A 12,494-nucleotide genomic window follows, 5' to 3' on the forward strand; every position below is an offset into this window, starting at 1 on the left:
GCTTTTGCAAAAGGCTCCCCAGCCCTCTCGGCAACAAAGGAAACCCTCAGCATCTTGCATTATAGCTGTCATCTGATCCTTCGCTTTCTCTGGCTGCCACCGCTGAGGGTTTGGAAGTGTGTTCGTGTTTGAAGCATTGGCACTAACGTTTTGTTGGAAATTTGTAAATCTTACATGTGAGGGCAATGTTTTGTTTGAAATTTGTCATGACTCCTAAGAGATAGAAAGGGGGTGAGAGTGTTCACTTCTAGATTTGAATGGGAGTAACAGTGTGGAAAATGGCTTGGTTAACCCCAGGCAGACCCTCCGACCCAGCCATTCCACACCCAGAACAACACAGAAACGTCACAGGACTTTCTTCCCAGCAGAAGCACTTGAGGGGGGAGGTAGTCACACCTGCACTGTCTGTAAGAGCCCCAAACTGGAAACTGCCCAAATGGTCACAATAGAATAAGTGTCTAGTTGTGACAAAGTCACACAATGGCACCTTATACAGCACCAAGAGTACATGCAGCTACATAGAAGGCATCCCATAAATTTAAACAGAGAAAACCCTGCCATAAAAAAAGAATGTTCTGCATCATTCTATTTACAAAACCACAAAAGTAGAAAGTAGGCAATGCGATGGTCTAGGTGGTGGCAGGCCTTTTGGGGGAGAGGGAGGAAGTGCTGAGAAGGTCCCCTGGGAGTGAGTTATCATAGCGTTACTGAATCTCAGGGTTGAATCTGAGAGCATATTAAGATCTCCTGAACAGCTGGGCGGTGGTGGTACACACCTTTAATCTTGCAAGGCAGAGAGAGGCAGACAGATCTCTGTGTTTGAGGTCAACCTGGTCTATAGCGTGAGTTGTGGGACTTCCAGGGCTACCCAGAGGCAAACAAAACAAAAACAAAAATGAAAATCTACTGAATTGTAGACTAACATGAGCACCTTCCTGAATGGCCTATTAAACTCCAGGAAACTGTTTTGGTTTAAAATGGAGGCTTAACAGCTAACTCAGTAATTTGAAGAACAAGACTGTGCTGGCCTCCCTAATCTGTAACTGGGTCAAGGTGTCCAAGATCTGCTTTGAAGGGTATTCCAGCCATGGACTATCTCAGACTTCCTAGTAGCAGCCTTAACGGGGCAAGCTCAAGTAGAAAGCTGAGAGCTGGTGGGAAGAAATGCAGCCATGGAGAGGGAGAACAAGGCATTAGGGCAAGAGAGGATGTGACTATATCCAGAATTTATTAATGGAATTCCCCCAGGCATTCCTGGCATGGTGCCAAGGGGCCAGGGCTATCTCAAAGTCCAGTGAGAATGTTTAAGGGTTTAAATAATGTTTAATGATCCCAAAAAGAAAAATAGAAAGTACAATTAGTATGGTAAATGTTTATTTTAATGTCCACAAACAAAACATAGCATTAGGGTCAAGTATTTCAGTGTTTTTACACACTAACAAGTGCATTAGTATCCGGGTTCTGGTCGGACTGCAGGGTCTGATTTGGTGCCTTTTGTGAGGCCGAGAGTCTGCAAGCTGACAGGCTTCTAAACAGTACTCGCACGTGTAGTGACAATTTTGGTGTCTTTAAAAATCCGGGTATATTATGTAAACATGTTTTTGTTTTAATCCCAGGTGTGGGGTATGGAGCTGCTTAGACTGTCCACGGCAGGCAACAATGTGTCTTGTGCTCTGGAAGGGGCATGATATGAGCCAGCTGCAGATAGTGTAATTCTAGGACCTCTTTAAGAGGGTATAAATAGGAGAGTCCTGAGAGGGCCTGGGCCGGCGGCTGCTCTCCGGGCTGTTGCTGGTTCGTCCTGATGCTGCATTTGCTGTTGTGTTTGCTATGCTGGATTGCTGGAGATTCTGACAACCAAAGATTCAACTTGCCTAAAGTAACTCTATCTCCCTAATCAGCAGGAAATGGCCTATAAAGGTCTATTCCTCTTTCCCCTCTAACCTTCTTTCTCTCCTACTTAGCACTGGTGAGTTGGAAGGGATTAGGGTGGAATAAGAGTTGGAAGGGAGGTAGAGGTATAAGAACCCAATAAAATAGGTTAAAAGCCAGGCAGTGGTGGTGCACGCCTTTAATCCCAGCACTCGGGAGTTCGAGGCCAGCCTGGTCTACAAAGCAAGTCCAGGACAGCCAAGGCTACACAGAAACCCTGTCTCAAAAAAAAAAAAAAAAGAAAGAAAGAAAGGAAGGAAGGAAGGAAGGAAGAAAGAAAGAAAGAAAGAAAAAGAAAAAAAGAAAAAAAGAAAATGGATTTTAAAAATATATATCAACACTCACTTCTTCTGGTCTGCAGCCTTCTAACAGCACAGGGAGTTAGTTACCTGCAAAACAAGTAAATGCCGACTTGGCTATAATATGTACTGAAAAAATAGTAACATCAATATTTCATGTTCACACATAATTCAGAACAATGTTTTTATTGTGGTAGGAGATGCATAATGAATTTGCCACTTTAGTATTCACCACAGTTCAGTAGATTAATCAGTCACAATATTGTTTTCCCACTGTCATTATCCATGTCCCCAAGTAAAACTACACCCTAAACAGTAACTTCCTTTCCCATCTCCTCAGGCCCTTAGTAACCACTTTTCTACTTTATGTCTCTGTGAACTTGGTTCGTCCAGGCACCGCCCATCAGGAGGTTCATACCATGTGTTTTCTTTTCTGTTGGCTTATTTTACTTGGCATAGGTTCATTCAAGGTTCATGCATGCTATCATTTGTGTCAGAATTTCGTTATTTTTAAAGATGAACAATATGCCACTGTGCATATGTGTCTGCAATGGTCTGACCGTGTGTATGCTTCACAAATGTATCTGCTGACCTCCTAGCACCCAACACAGTGATAATAGGAGGTAGGGACTTTGGGAGGAGATGGTCACAAGGGACAGTTGCAGAATTAAAAGATCCCACATGGAGATTGTCCATGTTTTCCACTGTGTGAAAACGTGCAATAAGAAAGGTCAACGGGAACACTCACCAGAAGCTAGATCTACCTATACTTTGCTCTCTCTTGGACTCTCCAGTCTCTATAAAGTTAAGAAACAACTTCTCTGGCTTGTAAACCACCCAACCACCAATGAGAACTTGGGCTGTGCCCCCACCCCACCCCGCCCCACCTTTGGACCGTGGTGAATGATGCTGCTGTGAACACTGGTACACAGACACCTCTTTAAGCCCTTTTCTTTTCATCCTTTTACCCAGAGGAGGGATTGCTGTGGGGTTATTTATTTCATGTTTTCGTTTATCTGAGATAACAAAAGAGCAGCTATTTTTAAACATCCTCAACTACTGTTTTAATGACCCAGATGAACGCATCCCTCAGCGTTGCTCTTCAGCCGTTTGCTCCTACACGGACTGCAGGCCAGCTCCTCAGTGCTTCCACTAACAAAAACGCAGAGGAAGTGAGACTTGGCCAGTTCCCAAGCTAACCCTTAATGGACTTGGCAGCCTCTGCTTCCTCCATCTTGGAAAGCTTACTGTCCGTCGCCATGGTCCTTGTTGGAAGGTAGCCACCACGCTGTAAGTCACTACAGGAAGCCACATGGAGAGCCCATGAAGAGAAGAATCAAGGTCCACAGCAGACAGTCCTGAGGCAACTCCTAGTCAAACTCTACCCAGCTCCTGAAACACTGGCATTCTAGCTGGTCCAGCCTCAGCCTGGCACCCGGCCAAGCTTCCAGAAGCCTGCAGATTCGTACAGTCCTAGCTTGTTGCAGAAGATCCATCCTGTGAGAGACAATCCACTGTTACTTTAAGCCACAAAGTTTCAAGGTCACTTGCTCACCGCATTAGATAAATGAAACAAACCCATTAGATAAATGAAACATTTACAGGAAGAGAAAAACACGTTACATTGAATCTGCAAGGATGGAACTTGAGATAATGCTATAGGCCTTACCATTTTAAATATCTCGGGACTTTACAAAGCAAACATAAGGCAGACAGTGGGAAATGGCCCCTCAAATATCCCAAGCCTGCCTAAACCCCAAAGTTGGAATGTGTCCGGAGGATAGGCTTGGTTTTGGGTTGAGAGGGATACTTTTTCAAGATAGGGTCTCACTATCCTGGAACTCACTATGTAGACCAAACTGGCCTCAAACTCACAGAGATCCACTGCCTCGCCTTCCTGAGTGCTAGGAACAAAGGCGTGCTCCACCTCATTTGGCTGGATTTTATTTTATATTTTAATGCAGTTGTTACGATGATGGTTGTTTGGTTAAGGATCCCAGCTAGCCCTAAACAGAACATCAACTAGGTTTTAGCATCCTTTTACTGCAGGAGGCAGCCACGGGCTTCTCTCACACGTGTGGCTTGACTTTGGGGGGATTTGAACTCATTATCAGAAGCTTGCTTTCTCCCTAGAAATGACTATGCAGCTAGGGCCCTGGCCACGCTTTTGGGAAGATGGTAGGGTGAGTTCAACCACGTGTGACCTTGGATTCCTGTCAGCTCAGAAAAGAAGCAGCCCTAACCCGAAGCTGTACAAGGGTTGGCAGAGGCGTGACAGTCCTCAGACAGTCCCGGATCCCTGAGCCTGCCGCTGCCGGGCCGTGGGAGGGAACCGGCTTCCTCCTCTCTGCATTCTCCCACATTGGCGGGCACAGGGCCCACACCTGCAGGACTGGCTGTCCTTGGGAAAAAGGAATGGTGGGTCGAGGGTCCCTTGTTATCTATTGATAGGTATTGAGCATGGATTGTGTGCCAAGCAGCCCTGTGCTGGGCACTGGGCATATGTTGGTAAATATAGTAGACATTTTTGAAAGCCAACACAAGTTCCACATCTCTCTTTGCTCTGGGAGCCATTTGCATGGTTTTGTTTGCTTGAAGTGTTCTGTCAAGTCTTAGCGGGGGTGGGGGGGTGGAGAGGGTAGGGGAGGTGGGGGGGGGGCTAGGGCGGTGGGAGGGGTCAGCTTGCAAAGGTCTCTCCTTCCACCAGTCCATCTAGAGCAGCAGTTCTCTGCCTTCCTAAGGCTGTGACCCTTTAATACAGTTCCTCGTGTTGTGGTGACCCCTCCCAATCATGAAGTTATTTTTGTCGCTATTTCATGAATGTAATTTTGCTACTGTTATGAATCATAATGTAAATATCTGCTATGCGGCAGAGCTGATATGTGACCCCTGTAAACGGGGGTCAGTCTCACCCCACAGCCTGAGAACCACTGGTCTGGAGCTTCCCTCAGAACCCATTTCCCAAGTGACAAGAGACTGAGAGCGCAGTGGCTGCCGTTTTTCTCATGTGCTAATTGAGTTGTTGTCTTTCTCCCCCACAGAGGGTAGTCTCCTGGAAGGCAGTGTCTGGTCATCTCCTTCCCTAATGTTTCTGGAGCATCAAAGACACTGGCTAGCACACAGTAGGTGCTCAAAAGTTTGAAGAAATGAGGAAAGCCACAAAACTGTTATCTCCCATTTTTACCGCCAGAGAAACTTTTTTTTTTAAGCCATGTAACTTAGCTGATAATTTTACTTACATAAAACAAAACAAAACAAACAACAACAACAACAAAAAACAACCCACCACTACCACCACCACAGTAGGCATACATATACTGGGAGTCAGTTAGAGATTCTGTTCCTGATAAAAAAAGCTAGGGCTACCAAAGAGTAATCTAGCCAGAAGCAAAGCATTTTGCTGGGGGCAGTTTCTTGTTCCAGATGAACGTGTGATGTCCGGTAGATGTTTGGAATCATAAAAACAGTACCGGGGCCTCCTCATCACTGTCACAATCTCTTGGTGGGTATGTAAAACAGATACATACAAACTTGCTTCTCTCGAAGACCTCCAGGCAAGCCTTCAAGAATTCATCAAAAAGTCAGTGCCTTCTACCTACCTTCCGAACCCCCTCTGCCTCCTATTACCCAACACTGGATTTGATCCAAGTGTGCAAAGATGAGCCAAGCGTGATCCCTAACCTCTGCGTGTTTGGATGCCCAGGGGAGCTTCAGACCCAGAACAACAGACAGTCTTTCCTGTGAGTCACCCAGCGATGGAGATCTGCAGGGGTTGGAGGAACACACTAGAAAAACATGTCCTATAATGTGGCATGGTCAGGATGGGGCTGCCTAGAGGTGGTGTGCCTTCGTTCAGTGTGAGAGAAAGGGGTACGTGGATGAGGAGAGCTCAGCAGAGGGACAGAGGGGTGTGGGCTTGGGGAGAAGGAGCAGCCAGAGTAGAGAGCAGCTCTGGGGGGCGCTGCAGAGGGGAGGGAAAGACAAAGGGGGGGGAAGGATGGGGGCAGCCCGTCACAGAGCCTGCCACAGAGTCAGAGTGGTACACACGGAGCCCAGTTCTAACAATCTGATTGCGATTTGTTTCTTGTTTCCTTCCTGTCTTAATACCTCTGAGACCTCGGAACCCACAGGTTGTGTTTCAGGGTTCAGATTTATGGTGACAAGCCTGACCATTGTGGTCACTGTCTTTCGCATCTCTAGGAAGGCTTTCCTACCTATTGCAGAGACTCAGTGTGCAAGCCTCTTTCTTTTATGGCTGTTCTCCCCTAGTAACAAATAGTTTTGTGTTTTTTTTTTTTTTCAAAAGACAGCATATGCCTACTGACTTTGAGAAACTGCAGCAAAGAATTTAGGAAATTTCCACTATTTGGACAACTGGCAAAGAAAACAGTTTTCTCTGAGTACCAGGCAACACTGTGATTAGAGAACCAGGGAACAAATAAAAGAACAGATAAGCTATTCATAGGATGTGTTACTTTCTGGTATGTTGGGAACCTTTCAGGCCTTGAATCCATTTCCTTTGCTTTTAATTAAATTTATTTTAACTAACACATACAAATTGCCTTTATTAGTAAGGTACCATGTGATATTTCAATCAAGTAGTTCTTAATTTGGGTTAACCATCTTTATCTCCTAAAACAGTTGTCAATTCTTGGTGCTGAGAATGTTCAGACTTTCTTCTTGCCTTTTGAAGTGTATGGTTTCCTACTGCTGTCTCTACTGCTGTCTATTGCCTTCCGGGCAATACAGCATTCTTGCTCCTAATTGTAACTTAGCACTTGTTGATCACCTCTCCCATTCCCCCCCTCTATGCTATCCCAAGCCCACAGGAACCCCCGTTCTATTCTCAACCTCTATGTGACCGACTCTTTTAGATTTCCCGTATCAATAAGATCACATAATACTAACCTTTCTATGCCTGGCTTGTTTCATTTAACATAGTGATTTCCAGTTCCATCCATGTTGTCACAGTGACAGGAGTTCATCCTTTTCATGGCTGAATACTATTCCATTATGTAGATGCACCACAATTTCTTTATCCATTCATCAACTGGCAAGAGCTGAGGTCATGCCTATTTCTTGGCTCTGTGACTTATGCTCCAATATACATGGGAGTACAGAAGTTTCTTCAACATACTGACTTCATTTCCTTTGATAATGACCCAGAAGTGGGTGAGATGAATCACACAGAAGCTCTATTTTAAATCTCTTGAGGAATCTCCCTGAGAGGTTTGCTCATTTGCATTCCTACCAAAGGCATCAAGCCTTCCCTTTTCTCTGCATCTCTGCCAGCAATTGGCTTCCCCTAGACAATAAAAAAGGTGAATATTTCTTGTGCCTTCATCTGCTTTGTTAATCAAAAAAAAACAAAAAAAGCCCACAAACATTGAAATAGGCTTCATACTGGGTGGTGATGTCAGCCTTTAATCTCAGCATTTGGGAGGCAAAAGCAGGTGGATCTCTACATTCAAGGCCAGCCTGGTCTACAAGAGTGAAATCCAGGACAGCCCAGGCTACACAGAACGCTGTCTCAAAAACAAACAACAAACAAACAACATACTAAACAAACCAAACAAACAAACAAACAAAAACACAACAGAAATAAAATAAAAAGAAAAAAGAAGAAGCAACAGGTTTCATGATGTTGTCAAACCCAAAATAGAAATCTGGGGGAAAGTAAGGCAAGGACAGATCTCCAGCTGCCTTCACTGGCTGTGGTGGCTTGAACAGGAACGGCCCCCATAAGCTCATGTGTTTGGATGCTTGGTCATTAGGGAATGGCAGTGCTTGACAGGGATTAGAAGGTGTGGCCTTGTTGGAGGAAGTGTGTCACTGGGGGTGGGCTTTGGGATTTAAATGCTCAAGCCAGGCCCAGTGTCTCTCTCTCTCTCTCTTCCTGCTGTCAGCTGATTCAGATGTAGAACTCTGAGCTACCTCTCCAGTGCTGTCTACCTGTGTGCCACCATGTTTTCCACCATGGTGGCAATGGACCAAACCTCTACACTGTAAGCAAGACCAAATTAAATGCTTTCCTTTATAAGGGTAGACATGGTGTCTCTTCACAGCATTAGAACATTGACTAAGACAGCAGCTGTTCCCCCAGGAACAAATCTTAATCCCTTTCAGCTTGAGCTATACAGGAAGAACCTGCATACATTTAAACCAGCACCCAGAGGCCCTGCTAGTCTCAAACTTATGAGTCATGCTGGATTCACATGGGTGTGTGATACTTGAGGGTTCAATACCTCCAGGGTGGTACAAAGCACTATTAGGCATGCTAAAGACAGCTGGGTATGGTAGCAGAGGCCTATAATCCCTGCATCTGAGGGGTTGAGATGGGTGGGTTATGAGTTCCAGGCCAGCCTAGACCTATAGCAAGAGTTAGTGTTAGTCAATCAGTCAATCAATAAATCATTGGGAAGACAGAGGCAGAAGCCTCAAGTGAGCATATAACATCCAGCCCAGTGCCAGGTGCCCCTGTGGTGGCATAGGAGCCTAGGGGGACAGGAACTAGAAGGGAGGGCGGGCAGGATTAGTGACAAGAAGAAAACCATCAGAAAAACATGACGCCACTTTGGATCCACAGTAACATGACTTTCAGAGATGGTGGCAAATCCCTGGACAAAAGTAAGGCTCGCTTTGAGGGGGCTTTGCCAAGCTTAGCTCTCAATTAAACTTAAACTGCTGAAAAACACTGTCCTACCATACACTTTTGCTGGTTTCTTTCCTCCTTCATCTTCTAGCTCCATCCTTTCTTACTTAAAGTTAAAAAAAAAAAATCTAGCATCAGCTTCCACACACTGAAGCTCCTACGATACCAGTATGTTCTCTTGCTTCCAGTCACGTGTTTAGTCTTTTGTTATTGAAAGTTTAAAGTCCTTATTCCCTGCAAAAATGACCCCTAAGGCATCTGCAGCCAGTGAGGGGAGAGTTAGGAGCAACCTGCTTTAACGACCACATAGAGCATTCTTGAACTGTATTTGCCAGGCCCCCTATCAGCACCTCCCTTAAGAAATTCAGCCCACAGCCTCCTGTTGCTTAGTTCCCCCCTCAGGGAATGGAGAAAATGCAAACACGGAGAAAGAAGGCAGCAGCAGAGCACCTAAATACTTAAATACTATGGGCCAGTATTTACATATTAGAGTTTGCACACTGGGGTAATCATTAAGTGATGGGTGAGAAAAAGCTACCAAGGAGGAGGTTGAGATACTGAAGACAACAAGTAGGAAGAGAAAAGCTAAATGGATCTGGCTGTGCAGAAATACTAATTATAGCCATTTTGGTGAGCCTCCTACCACATGGATACCTGATTACCATACAAGCCTTGGATTAACTTTGTGATAAAGTATACTTTGATTGGAACAGGAGACCCAACACGCACTGAGCTGAGCCTTCCCAGTGTGTTCCTCTTGCAGAATGGTTGTTACTAGTCTTGAAAGGTTAGCATCAGCCGGGGCTCAGCAAGAGGGAGGAATAGATAGCCTGAGAACGGCTCTCAGTGGCCCCCTCTTCTCTGTATCCCTGCCTTTCCTTTCCTCACTAGGCCAGGGAAGGGAGGCAGAGCATCATAGTATTCCAGCTTTGCAATGCTGCAAACAGAACTTCCCATACACATACCTGCTTTGACATCAGACTCCTTGCTGGGCTCTTAGGCAGAGCCTAAGGCAGCCCTGCTGCCTTCTCTTTGCTTCCACTTCTTCTTTCTTTTCCTTTTCGTGCTCGGGATTGAACCCAGGACCTGGTGGATGCTAGGCAGGTACTCTATCATCAATCTACATCCCCAGCCCTTTGGCCTGTTTGCTTCTCTTTTAACTGGTCCTCTAAGCATCACCGCAGCAGCAGCAGCAGCAGCAGCTTCTTTGCAGCATGTTCAATGCCTGGAGAAGCAACTTCATGTTGACCCTCATCTGAGACACCAGCACCAGCGGCCCCAGACCCCAATGCCCTCCTCTGAGTTTCTAAGCTTTACTAACCCCAACCTCTCTTCCTTTGGTTCCCCTGCCCTATGGGCGGTGGCTACTTCCTACAGGTGCTCCTTGCTTACTTCTCGGCTCTACTTTACCTGCTCAGTCTGTCAACAGTCATTACTACAAAACAACTGGGGAGGGGATGGGGGGATGAGGGGTGGGAGGGTGGAGGGTGGGGGTTGGGGTTGGGGGTGGAAGGAAAAAAAATCAACCCCTGCAGAGAGAGAGACAGAGACAGAGAATAGAAATAAATAAATGTAATTTAAAATTTTGAACTGGGGTGACTTACCCCAATTCTAACCCCTCCCCTAGAGAAGCTCCATCCCAGTCTCCCATGTTAGCCTTCCAGAGGGACTGTCTACCCTTTCCTTGTACGACCTTAGGCGTGATGCTGTGGCGTTCCTGTCTGGCTCCTCAGTGGAAGCCACTACCTCAGACCCTTCAGGCTTTCCATGCAGGCCTGCAGCCTTCTTTCTCCCCATGGCAGCCAGCTCACTTGTGTAGGTTCGAGTGCAAATACCAGCTGACTGTGAACAACAGAGGTGTCTAGCGGTGTCCGTTGCCTTATTGTCTGTCTTCATCAGGGTTCTACTGCTGTGAAGAGACACCGTGGCCACAGCATCTCTTATAGAGGAAAGCATTTAGCTGGGGCTGCCTTCCAGTTTCAGAGGCTTAGTCCGTTGTCACTGGAATAGGCAAAGAGGGAGTTGTTATTTTACTTGAATTTGCTGTTACCCACATGGGCTAACCTGCCAGTTACAGGAGAAAAAAAGCATAAGGGGCTATGGCTACCAAGCGTTGGGGACAAGCCCAAGGTTCCTAAGTCCATGATCAGTGTAACTGGTTGAAGCAGGTCAGCAAGTTAAGGCAAGCAAGAGACAAGAGGCAGGAGTCAGGCAGATGAGCTAATTCCAGACAAGGCCATTGGCAGGGTAGTGGGGAAGGCCAGAAACCTAAGCAAGCTGATCCCAAGAGAGGAGATTCTGACCTGGGCCCTGAAGCTCCTCTAGGCAAGTCTCACGTGTGTGCAGGTCCCTGACAGTCACAACCACCTGGAGTTACACTCTGACCCTGATAGAGACCGAAATGGAATTCAGATGACAAGATTCTCCTTTTCTTTTTAAGATTAATTAATTTATTATACACACAATGTTCTTCCTGCATGCGTGCCTGCCTGCCTGCCAGAAGAAGGCCAGGCATCAGATCACATTATAGAAGGTTGTGAGCCACCATGTGGTTGCTGGGAATTGAACTCAGGACCTCTGGAAGAGCAGGTGGTGCTCTTAACCTCTGAGCCATCTCTCCAGCCTTAGAGCTGTCTGTAACTTAGTCCTCCCTATATTCTTAAGGAAAGAGGAGGTTGTGCCATCTCTCTTTATCGTTTCGCAAATGAAAGGTTTTCTTTGCTCCTTTCAAAGCTTTCAGAGTTTTAAAGTTTTGTACCCCTCTCTGGGTACCTCCAGGAAGGCCTGTGTGCAGTATATCCCCGGTATGAGTGTATCTTCATTAGTTAATGCAATTCAATCGCCATCAAATTTTAGTTACACAAGTATTTGGATGTTGTCTACTTAGAAAGAATGAACATATCTTTCTGGAAGGAAAAAGAGAAGGAAGAGGGGGAGGGGGAAGAAAAGGGAGGGGAGAGAGAGAGGAGAGGGAAGAAGAGCAGATAGCAAGGATGGCCTAGAAGGAAGAGGAGCAGCAAGGCGCGAAGTCTGAGGCCCTCATGCCATCACCCAGCCTGGAGAGGAGGGCGGAGCTGAATGCTGTAGGTGAAGGCACGCTTCCCTGGGAGCAGAGACCAGCCAGTTTTCCCACTTCCTCTGCCTGCAGTCTTGGCCCAGAGAATCTTGAGCAACCATTGGTTGTTGTTCTAAGCCACTTGGCTTTGGAGTGTCTTGTTACTCAGCGAGAGATAACTGTTATCTACCCTGCTCCTAATATCAATCTCCTCCTCTCCTAAGAAAATATTAGCTTCAAGCCAGGCATGGCGGCACACACCTTCACTCCCAGCACTCGAAAGGCAGGTGGGCCACTGTGAGTTCAAGGTCAGGCTGGTCTACCAAGTGAGTCTAGGTCAGCCAAGGCTACACAGAGAAAGCCTGTCTCGAAAAACAAAAACAAAAACAAAAAAGAAAAAGAAAGAAAAAGAAAATATTAGCTTCAATATTATATATATGCACGTATGTATGAACAAGAAATTAATAAATGAAACATTATATGCCAGTGTTAGTGTGCTTGCTTAGCATGGCACAGCCCAAGGTTCGATGCTGAACACAGAAAACAAATATAGCCA

At 46.0% G+C, this 12,494-nt stretch overlaps 1 long non-coding RNA gene across 2 annotated transcripts; it reads right to left on the reverse strand.

The window, feature by feature from the left end:
* Positions 1-2,401: 2,401 nt before the first annotated feature.
* LOC311604915 lies at positions 2,402-12,225 on the reverse strand. 2 transcript variants are annotated; one of them, XR_014781743.1, is made up of 2 exons: positions 12,200-12,225; positions 2,402-3,728 (listed from the first exon to the last, which is right to left on the reverse strand). It is a non-coding gene; the product is annotated as an uncharacterized lncRNA (long non-coding RNA). The 2 variants fall into 2 exon arrangements; XR_014781744.1 differs by lacking the exon at positions 12,200-12,225 and adding an exon at positions 7,140-7,525.
* Between the last annotated feature and the right edge of the window lie 269 nt (positions 12,226-12,494).

The sequence above is a fragment of the Acomys minous genome, assembly GCF_964271855.1.
Source record: "Acomys minous genome assembly, chromosome: 9".
Taxonomy (NCBI): Eukaryota; Metazoa; Chordata; class Mammalia; order Rodentia; family Muridae; genus Acomys; species Acomys minous.